Consider the following 13,290-nt stretch of genomic DNA (forward strand, 5'->3'; position numbering starts at 1 on the left):
GGAGTGCACAGCCCACCAGCAGGGCCCTACCACTAGCCACTGTACTGACCAGCTCTCTACATCTACTGCAGCTGCAGCTACTGGACAGGAGGCCCTGTCACAGGACCCACAGGCCACCAGCACCCCTCACCCTGAAGAAGGTGAACCACCCCGCAAATGTTCTCTGCGACCCAGACAGACACCAGAGACAGTTGCCAAGACCAAGACCACCGCCAGGAAACGAGCCCCTCCAGAATGTCCCCCTTTTGTTCCACTGTGTCACCATGTCCACTTTGAACTGCCATTGCTCCTCTTCCTATGGCCCATTGGAAACTTGACCTGTGCTACAAACAGACTGGCCCACTACACTGGACTTTTCCCAACCATCATCCAACCCTATTGCACTTTGCATTGTATACCTAATTTATTAATAAACACCCTTGGACACAACTTGAGTAATAGTGCTTTATCTGAAGGAAATGTACTATTTATTGAACTGTGTTGAACTGCATGATCCTGTGCAAATGTCATGTAATGTGTTCATCCATCCTACATGTGTCTCAGCAGTCTTTACACATCACAGTCAGTTGGGATGCAAAGGTAGTGACTGGCATTATACTACAGCGACACAGCACAACACGTAAATGGTGAAATGTATAGTTCAACAGTCTTACCTGAGTGTCATTGAAAGTACTGCTGTATGATATGTGTACTGTTGTCCACATCATCCTCCTCTTCCGCCTACTCACTGTCCTCAGTGTCCACTGCTGCCACAGGTGTTTTGTCACCCCCTCCTCCTGCAGATAGGGCACATGGCGCCTGAGGGCCAAATTGTGCAGCATGCAGCACACCACAACAATCTGGCAGACCTTCTCAGGGGAGTAGCATAGGGATCCACCTGTCAGATGGAGGCACCTGAACCTGGCTTTCAGGAGACCAAAGGTGCATTCAACAATCGTCCTGGTACGCCCATGAGCATCAGTGACCCTATTCTTAGCCCCTGTTCTCGGATTCCTAACAGGGGTGAAGAGCCAGGGCAGGTTTGGGTAGCCGTAGTCACCTGGAAGAAGTGAGGGACACACATTAGCCTTGCACAATGGCATGGGGTGTGACTCCTCTAGGCATACACTGACGTACATTTTGTGGGGACTCAGGCTCACCTATAAGCCACACTCTGTGCCTCTGTAGTCATGCCATCAGCTGTGGGACGCTGCTATTCCTCAGGACAAAGGCATCATGCACAGACCCAGGATATTTGGCAGTGACGTGGGAGATGCACTGGTCAGCAAGGCACACCATCTGGACATAGAGTGAGTGGAAACTCTTCCTATTCCTGTACACTGTTCATTGGCCCTGGGGGGGTGCTAATGCAATATGAGTACCGTCAAAGTCCTCAATCACATGTGGTATGTGTCCCATTGCATATAATCCCACCTTCACAGTGGGCAAATCATCAACCTGGGGGAATGCAATGTAGCTTCACATGTATTTGAGCAAGGCAGCTAAAACCCTTGCAAAGTACAATCGAGAACATTGGCTGTGACATTCCTGCAGCCAAGCCCACAGTCACCTGGAAAGACCCTGTTGCCAGGAAATGGAGCACTGATAGTACCTGCACAAGAGGAGGTATTACTGTGGTGCAACGGACAGTGGTAGCAGATCAGGCTCCAGTTGTGCACACAGCTTTGTGACTGTGGCCCTTTCCAGAAGATAGGTGAGTATTATGTGCCTGTCCTCCAGTGTAGCCAAGTCCACAAGGGGTCTGTACACAGGTGCTTGCCTCCTCCTCCTATTCCTCTGCAGTGGTTAGTACATAACACGGGGCTCTATGTAGTACAGGAATCAATGATGATCAACGCCGGCGGTGACTGTGTTCACCGACGCGGACTTGACCGCCATTTTCTTCCTACTACTTCACTTGATTCCTGACTTTCCACTGGACTACATCTCCACTTCATGTGCTGCTGTGACCTGTGTTTGGTACCTGCCATGGCCCGTGCTACAGGGGGAACGGCCCAAACCTTCACGTCAGAGGAGTTTGAGAGGCTCGTGGATGGGGTCCTACCTCTGTATGGGCAGTTGAATGGGCCTCCAGACCAACAGGAGAGTACATCATGGGTATGTTGCATGCAACATGGCTGCATGTAGATGTATGTGTGTGCTGGCAGTGTGTCATTTGGGGGGGGTATGGCTGCAGGCAATGTGAAAGAAGAGGTACGGGTCATGTGTGCTTGATGAGGGGCAAATGCTGAATGTCGGCCATATGTGTGACAGGCTGGATTGTATGGTTCATGGTGTCCCTTTGTCTGTGTTTCCCCTGTAGGTCAGTGCCCATCAGAAGAAGGGGTTGTGGCGTGCCATTGCCAAGGACGTGCGGACCCTGGGGGTCCATAGCCAGTGGAGCACTCACTGCAGGAAATGGTGGGAGGACCTGGAAGACTGGGGATGCCCAGCTAGGGACGGCCTCCCAACAAGGGAGGGGTGCCCGTCGGAGCCTGACCCCCCTAATGGCCCGCATACTGGCGATGGCCTAGCCAGAGCTGGATGGGCGCTTGAGGGCAGCACAGCAGCCACAAGGGGGTGAGTACAGTGTGTGTGTGACATTCATCATTTGTTGCCTGGCATGGGATTTGGATGCAGGTTTCTAGTCAGTGGATGCCCCAATATGGCATTTTAGACATTGCTGCGAGGTCCAGCTTAGGTATGTTGGATACTATGCATATTTTTATTTGCTAGGTAGCTGGCGTTCCATGGCAGACAGGGCTTAGTTGGTCCCAGTAGTCGTATCTGCTGTAGTACCTAGCCAATGGTATGCCAGTGTGGTCCATGCTGCCCATTCTTAGTCCCAGTGAGTGATAGTGATGTGTTTGCCATCTACGATGTTGGTGCTGTGGTTGACCCTGTGCTCCCTTTTTTTCTCCCCCGCTCCTTTTGTCATCCTGTCAATGTGTGCATTAGCATCATCTGGCGAGGGAGCAGGGGCACCGGTGAGTGAGGGAGCTGCAACCCACTGGACCCAGGAGGCTGAGTCCACTGACACAGAGGGGACCAGTGGAACAGAAGGCAAGGGGAGCACAATGGGGGAGAGGAGCTGATACAACTAACTCTGATTCCTCCTCTGCTGGGAGTTCCCTGGTGGTGGCAGACCCCTCCGGGACAAGCCCAGCTACTTCATCTTCCGCCACCCCCATACCAGCACCGCCCTCCCACTAGCCCCCATCTGAGTTGCCTGTACCCACTCATCCAGGAGAGTAGGCGTCTCCTTTGCCCCAGGCAACTCAGGCCCTGCCCCCAGTCAGCCCTGCTACCCTCAGTGAGGAGGCTATTGACCTCCTGAGATCCATCTCTGTAGGGCAGTCAACCCTAGTGAATGACATCCAGAGGCTGGCATCCCAGATGCAGCAATGCAGTGCCTTCCTGGAGGGCATTCAAGGTGGCTTGCCACACCAGCCCAGTACCTCCAGAACAAAATCGAGCCCTGTTTCTCCCCCTGACACTTCAGCTGCCACTAAGGAACACAAGAGTGGCACTCCGGCCCCCCGGCCCAAGCCACACCTCCGCTACCTAAATGGAAGGGCAAGGACCCGCTGTAAAGAAATGGCTCCCTGTTGCAGTTACCCCCCACTTTTTGCCTGATACTGATGTTGACTTGACTGAGAAGTGTGCTGGGACCCTGCTAACCAGGCCCAAGCACCAGTGTTCTTTCACCTAAAATGTACCATTGTCTCCACAATTGGCACAACCCTGGCACCCAGGTAAGTCCCTTGTAACTGGTACCCCTGGTACCAAGGGCCCTGATGCCAGGGGAAGGTCTCTAAGGGCTGCAGCATGTCTTATGCCACCCTAGGGACCCCTCACTCAGCACAGACACACTGCTTGCCAGCTTGTGTGTGCTGGTGGGGAGAAAATGACTAAGTCGACATGGCACTCCCCTCAGGGTGCCATGCCAACCTCACACTGCCTGTGGCATAGGTAAGTCACCCCTCTAGCAGGCCTTACAGCCCTAAGGCAGGGTGCACTATACCACAGGTGAGGGCATGGGTGCATGAGCACTATGCCCCTACAGTGTCTAAGCAAAACCTTAGACATTCTAAGTGCAGGGTAGCCATAAGAGTATATGGTCTGGGAGTCTGTCAAAAACGAACTCCAGAGCTCCATAATGGCTACACTGAATACTGGGAAGTTTAGTATCAAACTTCTCAGAATAATAAACCCACACTGATGCCAGTGTTGGATTTATTAAAAAATGAACACAGAGGGCATCTTAGAGATGCCCCTGTATTTTACCCAATTGTTCAGTGCAGGACTGACTGGTCTGTGCCAGCCTGCTGCTGAGAGACGAGTTTCTGACCCCATGCGGTGAGAGCCTTTGTGCTCTCTGAGGACAGAAACAAAGCGTGCTCTGGTTGGAGGTGCTTCACACCTCCCCCCTGCAGGAGCTGTAACACCTAGCAGTGAGCTTCAAAGGCTCAAGCTTCGTGTTACAATGCCCCAGGGCACTCCAGCTAGTGGAGATGCCCGCCCCCTGGACACAGCCCCCACTTTTGGCGGCAAATCCAGGAGAGATAATGAGAAAAACAAGGAGGAGTCACTGGCCAGTCACGACAGCCCCTAAGGTGTCCTGAGCTGAGGTGACTCTGACTTTTAGAAATCCTCCATCTTGCAGATGGAGGATTCCCCCAATAGGATTAGGGATGTGCGCACCTCCCCTCAGGGAGGAGGCACAAAGAGGGTGTAGCCACCCTCAGGGATAGTAGCCATTGGCTACTAACCCCCAGACCTAAACACGCCCTTAAATTTAGTATTTAAGGGCTCCCCAGAACCTAGGAACTCAGATTCCTGCAACCTAAGAAGAAGAGGACTGCTGAGCTGAAAAACCCTGCAGAGAAGACGGAGACACCAACTGCTTTGGCCCCAGCTCTACCGGCCTGTCTCCCCCCCCCCCCCCCCCCTTCTGAAGAAACTGCTCCAGCGACGCTTTCCCCAGGACCAGTGACCTCTGAATCCTCAGAGGACTGCCCTGCTCTAAAAGGACCAAGAAACTCCTGAGAACAGCGGCCCTGTTCACCAAAGACTGCAACTTTGTTTCCAAAGAAGCAACTTCAAGACAACTGCGTTTCCCGCCAGAAGCGTGAGACTTGCAACTCTGCATCAGACGCCCCAGGCTCGACTTGTGGAGAACAAACACTTCAGGGAGGACTCCCCGGTGACTACGAGACCGTGAGTAGCCAGAGTTGCCCCCCCTGAGCCCCCACAGCGACGCCTGCAGAAGGAATCCCGAGGCTCCCCCTGACCGCGACTGCCTGACTCCCAGATCCCGACGCCTGGAAAAGACCCTGCACCCGCAGCCCCCAGGACCTGAAAGATCGGAACTCCAGTGCAGGAGTGACCCCCACGAGGCCCTCTCCCTTGCCCAGGTGGTGGCTACCCCGAGGAGCCCCCCCCTTGCCTGCCTGCAGCGCTGAAGAGACCCCTTGGTCTCCCATTGATTCCAATTGAAAACCCGACGTGTGTTGGCACACTGCACCCGGCCGCCCCCATGCTGCTGAGGGTGTACTTTCTGTGCTAACTTGTGTGTCCCCCCCGGTGCCCTACAAAACCCCCCTGGTCTGCCCTCCGAAGACACGGGTACTTACCTGCTGGCAGACTGGAACCGGGGCACCCCCTTCTCCATTGAAGCCTATGCGTTTTGGGCACCACTTTGAACTCTGCACCTGACCGGCCCTGAGCTGCTGGTGTGGTAACTTTGGGGTTGCTCTGAACCCCCAACGGTGGGCTACCTTGGACCCAAACTTGAACCCCGTAGGTGGTTTACTTACCTGCAAGAACTAACAATTACTTACCTCCCCTAGGAACTGTGAAAATTGCACTGTGTCTAGTTTTAAAATAGCTTATTGCCATTTGTGTGAAAACTCTATATGCTATTTTGCTAATTCAAAGTTCCTAAGTGAAATACCTTTCATTTAAAGTATTGTTTGTAAATCTTGAACCTGTGGTTCTTAAAATAAACTAAGAAAATATATTTTTCTATACAAAAACCTATTGGCCTGGAATTGTCTCTGAGTGTGTGTTCCTCATTTATTGCCTTTGTGTATGTACAACAAATGCTTAACACTACTCCTTTGATAAGCCTACTGCTCGACCACACTACCACAAAATAGAGCATTAGTATTATCTCTTTTTGCCACTATCTTACCTCTAAGGGGAACCCTTGGACTCTGTGCATACTATTCCTTACTTTGAAATAGTGCATACAGAGCCAACTTCCTACACCCGCCCCCTCTCAAAACCAAGCCTAAGGCCCCCCCCCTGCAAAAAAGAAACCCCTTACACCCCCCTCCCTGCCCCCTGAAGTGCCTGCCTACCATTACCATGATGACCCTGCCCAGCGGAGTGCTGGGCTGTCAGGAGTAAAGTTGGGCCTTAGACGTTGCCCTGTGGCATTGGGCTTCACTTGGACTGGCCCGTGGCCCTAGCTGTAGAATTTTGTATTTCAAATCTTGAGTTCGCTATACCTAAAGTACTACAGTGGTTGGACCAAAGGTATGAGTCCTGGCATTCTTTCCTTCAGGATTATGTTGGTGTGGGATTTCTGTACAGATGATTCTGGGTGTGTGGTATGTGTGTGTAATGTGTGTTGTGTGTGTGTGTGTGTGTGTGTGTGTGTGTCACTCTCCTCTCCCCTTTGTGTGCTTGGTGGCTGTTCTCACCATCGTCATCTTCGTCTGCATTGGTGCTCCTGGACTGCCATGGCGTGGTACAGCATCGGGAAGACTTCCAGTTCTGGTTCCATGGTGGCCGCGGACTCCTCTGTGTCCCTTGAGGTGAGTGTCTCATTTTATATGATGTGTTTTCGACAGGCTTTTGGTGGCGTTGCTAACGCCCCGGAAATCCTGGCGGTCTGCTATGTCATAATATGGTGGGTGGATCCTTGTCTTAGGCCTGCCTGGAGATTGCTACCGCCGTGTTCAGTGGTCGTACAGCACTGGCGGTTGGGGTGGTACATTGGCTGTCTGTGGGAGGGATCACTGCCATGGTCATAATTTGGCGTTAATTACTGCCGGCCTAGTGGTACGACTTGAGTATCAATAGGGATTTGCTTGTATGCAAATAATGATTAAGTTGTGGAGGGGTGCATGTTGGGAGCTGTAGTAGGTGCAGTGTGGTGGAATGCAGTGGACAGATTTGGAAAGCAATTATTATGTGGCTTTGATCCTTAGATTGTGGGTGTGGTAACTGTTGTATTCCTGACGATGGTCTTACATTTTTGAAATTGATAAATGTACAAGCTGTTATATATATATGGTATAGCACTAAAGAGAGGTACCTTGAGTTAAAAAAATTAAACTGTTGAACTTGCCCGCTAAGGTGAGATGTGCTGTGAGGTGTCCTGCCTCCTCTTTTTTTTTTAAATGTTTCAAAATAAAAAAAACGTTTAAAAATTATCCAAATGTCCCAAACAGTTCCATGCAGAGCAAAAGAAACTACTGTGTAAACCTGACAATCAACACAGTGCAGAAATGTATTTTCAACATAAAACTACAGCACACCTAGAACTGCGCACGCTTGACAGCAAAGGGCCTGATCCACTTCTTCACACGCACGCGGCACAGCGCATGCTGAAAACTGAAGTTCCGAGGAGTTTAGCCGATAAAATGGATGGATGTTGGTTATGTTTTTTATGAGTTTATTTCAATCAACATAGTTATTAAAATAATAAACTATGGCTTCCGGTAACATTTGGAATATTTCAGCACCTGAACCTTTTATGCCTAAGAACAGAGAACCTACTTTGAAATGGGAAGAGTGGAGAGAATATTTTGAGAATTATTATTCTACATTTGAGGATGAGGAGGAACTCACACCGGGGAAGAAAAATAAAATGTTGTTACATTGGTTGGGAGCAAAGGGTTTAAAAATGTATAACAGTATACATAAAAAGGATAGAGCACCAGATCAAGGTGATGTTTATAGTCACGCTTTGGAAGACCTTACTGAGGTGTAGCTGTGGATCGCTCCAAATTTTTCCATAGGAAGTAACAACAGGAAGAATCTGTGGAGGATTTTGTGGCAGCACTTAAATATGTGTCACTTTTCTGCAAATTTGGAAATGTACATGATGATTTGATTAGAGACCAAGTGATTATGCACACAGTGAACCCTCATATACAAGAGAAATTGTGGGCAAGAGGGGAAGCATTGTTACAGGTTATTGAAATGGTTAAGACTGCTGAATTAACAGGAAGATGTGCCAAAGCACAATGTGTTGCGCAATGAGGATAAGCCTGTGTCAAAACCGGATGATAACACTACCATAAATTTGGTGAAGAAAGGCATCACAATCCATAATAAATTAAGTGGATCCTTACGCAGAGATAGAGAAGATGTGAACTTGAAGGACAAGAGATGTTGTTTTAGATGTGGCAGCAAGTTTTATTTGGCTAATGACAAGAAATGTCCTGCTCGCAATCAGAAATGTTCAAGCTGTGGGGTTTTGGGGGCATTTTGCTAGAGTGTGTGATAAAAGGAAGTTGAGTGTTCATGACACATACGTGAAGTGTGTGAATGAGTGTGATTTGAATGAAAATAGTTCTTCTGAAGATTCTGATTCTAACTTATGCATTTTGAATGTGATTGAAATTGGGCAAAATGTAAAAAGTAACAGCAGTAGACCTTTATGTCAAATTTCGATTGAGGGTATTGACATTTCTGTGGTTGTTGCTGATTTAGGTTCTCCTTACACTATTGTCAACAAAGAAGTTTGGCGGCAATATTTTGAACCTGTGTTAGTATATTGTTTTTGAAATTGTCGACATTTCTCCTAAAACATTCACTGGTGAATCCATTAATATAGTGGGATATAAAAAACTGTCAGTTAAATTCAAACATAAGCATGCTATGTTCAAGGTGTATATGGTTGACACTGGGCCATCTGTGTTTGGGTGGAGGGATCAAGGAGAACGTGGTATAGTTTTGGATCCCAGTAGTGCAACCCCGGTATCTGTGGTCCAACAAAATGCAGAATTTATAGAAAGAATTGCAGAAAAATTCCCTAAAGTTTTTTCGGGTAACATTGGGAAACTTAATGGTTTCCAACACAAAATACAGTTGAAAGCAAATGCTACCCCTTGTATACATAAGGTCAGATGTATTCCAGTCTCTGTAAGGAAACAGGTAGAGGAGGAGTTACATAAGTTACATAAGGATGGTATTATCGAGCCTGTAGAGTCTTCAGAGTGGGTTGCACCTTTGGTGGTTGTTAAGATAAAGAAATAGAAAACTGAGATTATGGTGGTCATTACAACCCTGGCAGACGGTGTTAAAGCGGCGGTAAGACCGCCAACAGGCCGGCGGTAAAAAAAAATGGAATTATGACCGTGGCGGAAACCGCCAACAAAGACAGCCACTTTAACACTCCGACCGCCACGGCGGTACAGACAAACAGCTTGGCGGTCACCGCCAACAGACAGGCGGAAGACAAAGTACCGCCCACAGTATCACAACCTACCAATCCGCCACCCTTTCTGGGGTGGATTCACCATGGACAAAAACTCGGCGGAAACAAGATCTCGAAGGGAAAACGCTCACCTCTACACACCCCATGAGGAATCCGGACGCCATGGAACCAGAGCTTCACATCCTGCCAGCCCTTATCTTCTTGCTCCTCTACCAGGAGCACAAACGCCGGCGGCGAAGACAACAATGAGTACTGCACCTACGACACAGGGGAGGGGGAGGGGGAGGGAGAAAACAGGGACACACACACGCAACACCCCCACCCTCACCCATGACAACACACACACACCAATACAGCATGACACCCCCCAACCCGCCCGGAAGAATGCAAAGACAAAAGGAAATGAGTGTAACCATTGTAAAATTAAGTACGCAAAAATATATATATATACACCATAAACAAAATATACACCAAGCTTAGTAGTCCAGGTAGTGCTCCAATGAAGTCCGTTGAACACTGGACCCACACGGTATGGGCGAGGCCCACAAAAGATCCCCGACCATGACGGAGAGAACACTGCAGGGGCATCAGAGAGCAAGAAAACAGGCACCTCAGGGGGAAGGAAAAGGGGGGCACCTCAGCCGGTTGAGTGCACGATGCCAAATCCACGAGAGGGCCACATGCCCACTGTTCAATCCTGGGGAGTGCAAAGCCACAGTCTCCCAAGTCTATACAGTGGATGGGTTGCCCACTGTTCCATCCTGGGGAGTGCAAAGCCACAGTCTCTCAAGTCTATACAGTGGGTGGGTTGCCCGCTGTTCCATCCTGGGGAGTGCAAAGCCACAGTCTCTCAAGTCTATACAGTGGGTGGGTTGCCCACTGTTCAATCCTGGGGAGTGCAAAGCTACAGTCTCTCAAGTCTATACAGTGGGTGGGTTGCCCATTGTTCAATCCTGGGGAGTGCAAAGCCAGTCTCTCAAGTGGATAACAGTCTCCACTGGTTCTGGAGGGGGCATGGTGCCTAGAGTGCTTCATCCTGCTAAGGACAGAGGTAGTGGATGACAGTCTCCACTGGTTCTGGAGGGGGCATGGTGCCCAGAGTGCTTCATCCTGCTAAGGACAGAGGTAGTAGATGACAGTCTCTACTGGTCCTGGCGGGGGCATGGTGCCCAGGGTGCTTCATCCTGCTCGTGACGGACTCGGTAGCGTCAGTGCCCTTGCCGCTCATGGGCCAGCGGTGCTTGTGGCGGCGGTGCCCTGTTCAGCGGTGCTTGTGGGGGCGGTGCCCTGTGCAGCGGTGCTTGTAGCGGCGGTGCCCTGTTCAGCGGTGCTTGAAGCGGCGGTGCCCTGTTCAGCGGTGCTTGAGGTGGCAGTGCCCTATTCAGCGGGGCTTGTGCTGGCGGTCCTCTCTAGCCCGGCGGGGCTTGTGCTGGCGGTCCTCTCTACCACAGCGGGGCTTGTGCTGGCGGTCCTCTCTACCACAGCGGGGCTTGTGCTGGCGGTCCTCTCTAGCCCAGCGGGGCTTGTGCTGGCGGTGGCCTCCTGTCCTGGGCAGTGGGGATGATGGCGGTGGCCTCTTGGGCAGCAGGGCAGGTGCTGGCGGTGGCCTCCTGGGCAGCGGGGATGATGGCGGTGGCCTCTTGGGCAGCAGGGTAGGTGCTGGCGGTTGCCTCCTGGGCAGCGGGGATGATGGCGGTGGCCTCTTGGGCAGCAGGGCAGGTGCTGGCCTCCTGGGCAGCGGGGATGATGGCGGTCTTCTCCACCATGCTGCTCTTCCCAGACTTGCTGGGGTTTCTTGTGGCCCTTTCCCACCTTGGAAGGTGCCGCAGCTGACTCCACACTCCCACCGGCACCCCTGGGAGCGGCTTTGGTGGCTGGAGTCTTCCTCCACTCCCGCCGGGCACTGGCCAACTTTGGATGCTTGACAGGTGGGGGACTGTCCGTGCTGTGGCTCCGTGCCACATTGGCTGCCCTGGTGGCCGGTGCACTCCAGATTCTGGTGCCTACAGGTACCACTGGTCCCGGAGATGTTGTGGCTGAGGTGCTAGGTTGGGACCTGGAGAGTCGGGCCCTAGGAGACGGACGGGGTGGGGGAGGTGTGGGAAAGAGGTCAAGGTTGGACAGGAAAAGTTTTTGGGAGACACTGGGACGGTTAGCTGGAGGGGGTTTGGGAGTGGAGGAAGAGGTTGTGGTTGTAGGAGGTGTTCGTTTGGTGACCTTGGGTGAAGGTGCATGCGCTGGAGGCTGTCGTGAGGTGGATGGCTGTTGGGTGGGTGTGTGCCTGCGTTTGTGTATCTTGGGAGGTGGTGTCACAGACACACTGGGAGAGGACACAGGGGACGTGTGAATGGTAGTGGGGGTGGTGACTGAACATGAGCAGGGTGTGGTGGTGTGTGTGCTGGTGATGGCAGTAGTGGCTATAGATGTAGTGCATGCAGGTGTGAGTGTAGACGAGACTGGGAGGAGGGAGACGAGGAGGAGGGGGACACAGTGGAGGCAGTGGATGTTGGTGTGTCTGCATGTGTGTGATGTTTGCATGAGTGCCTGTGGGATGTGTGGTGCTTATGTTTGCCTGAGCTTCCCTTGTGTGTTGACGTGTGTGCATGCTGGTCTGAAGGTGTGCTTGGGATAGGTTAGGGTACAGGGGATTGGGTCTGGGTGGAGGAAGTTGGAGGGGGAGGCTATAAACGGGGACAATGGCTGCCATCAGTGCTGAGGCCAGAGTCTGAAAAGCTCGCTGAAGGGCCGCCTGACCAGAATGAATGCCCTCCAGGCATGCATTTGTTTGTTGCAACTGCCTTTCTACACCCTGGATGGCATTCAAAACGGTAGACTGCCCAGCATTGAGGGACCTGAGGAGGTCAATGGCCTCCTCACTGAGGGCAGCAAGGGTGACTGGGGCAGGGGCTGAGGTGCCTGGGTCGAAGGTGATGCCCCCCCTCCTGGGTGAGTGGGCACAGGGCAAAGGCTGAGGGGCTGCTGGGAGAGCGGTGCTGGTAGGGGGGTGGCGGCTGTACCTGTAGATGCGGGGGGCACAGATGTTGCCGCCACCACAAGGGAGCGCCCATCAGAGGACGAGTCCGTGTCGCTGGTGTCAGCTCCTGTCCCCGCCGTGGACCTCCCCTCGCCCTCTGTCCCACTGGTGAACTCTGAGTCCGTAGTGTTGCCCTCCAGGGCCATGTGGGATGCAGCTCCCTCGTGCTCCGGTGCCACTGCTCTTCTGCCTGAAGATGCTAATGCACACAAGAACAGGGAGACTACAAAAAGGGGGGACGACGACAGAAGAAAGACATGTTGAGTGCATGCATTACCGCTACCGTTGGCGGACACAACAGACACAGAAGCCCCCTGCACTACGCCGCGCTCTTGGGCACAACTGTTCAATCGCTGGGAAATGGCCTACAAGGCTATGGACGACATCTGCACACATGGATGACACAGGGGCATGACTAGGTGTACTTGGCACTCTACAGAGGTGGGGCGGGGTGCCACATGACCTGCCTTACAGAGAGACCTTGCCTACTAAACTCGCCCTGGCCTAGGGAAACCCACAGCCCACCTCCCCCACTCAGACACCTCCACTGCGCACAAAATCAGCAGGATGAGAGTGTACTCACCCCCTTGTGGCTGCTGTGATGCCCTCAAGCGCCCATCCAACTCCGGGTACGCCACCACCAGGATGGTGCGACGGGCACCCCTCCCACGTTGGGAGGCCATCCCCAGCTGAGCCTCCGCCGTCTTCTTGCTCCAGCGGCGAATGTCCTCCCATCGTTTCCGGCAGTGGGTGCTCCGTCTGTGGTAGACCCCCAGGGTCCAGACGTCCTTGGCGATGGCACGCCAAATATATTTTTTCT

The sequence above is a fragment of the Pleurodeles waltl genome, chromosome 5 (genome assembly GCF_031143425.1).
Source record: "Pleurodeles waltl isolate 20211129_DDA chromosome 5, aPleWal1.hap1.20221129, whole genome shotgun sequence".
NCBI classification, from domain to species: Eukaryota; Metazoa; Chordata; class Amphibia; order Caudata; family Salamandridae; genus Pleurodeles; species Pleurodeles waltl.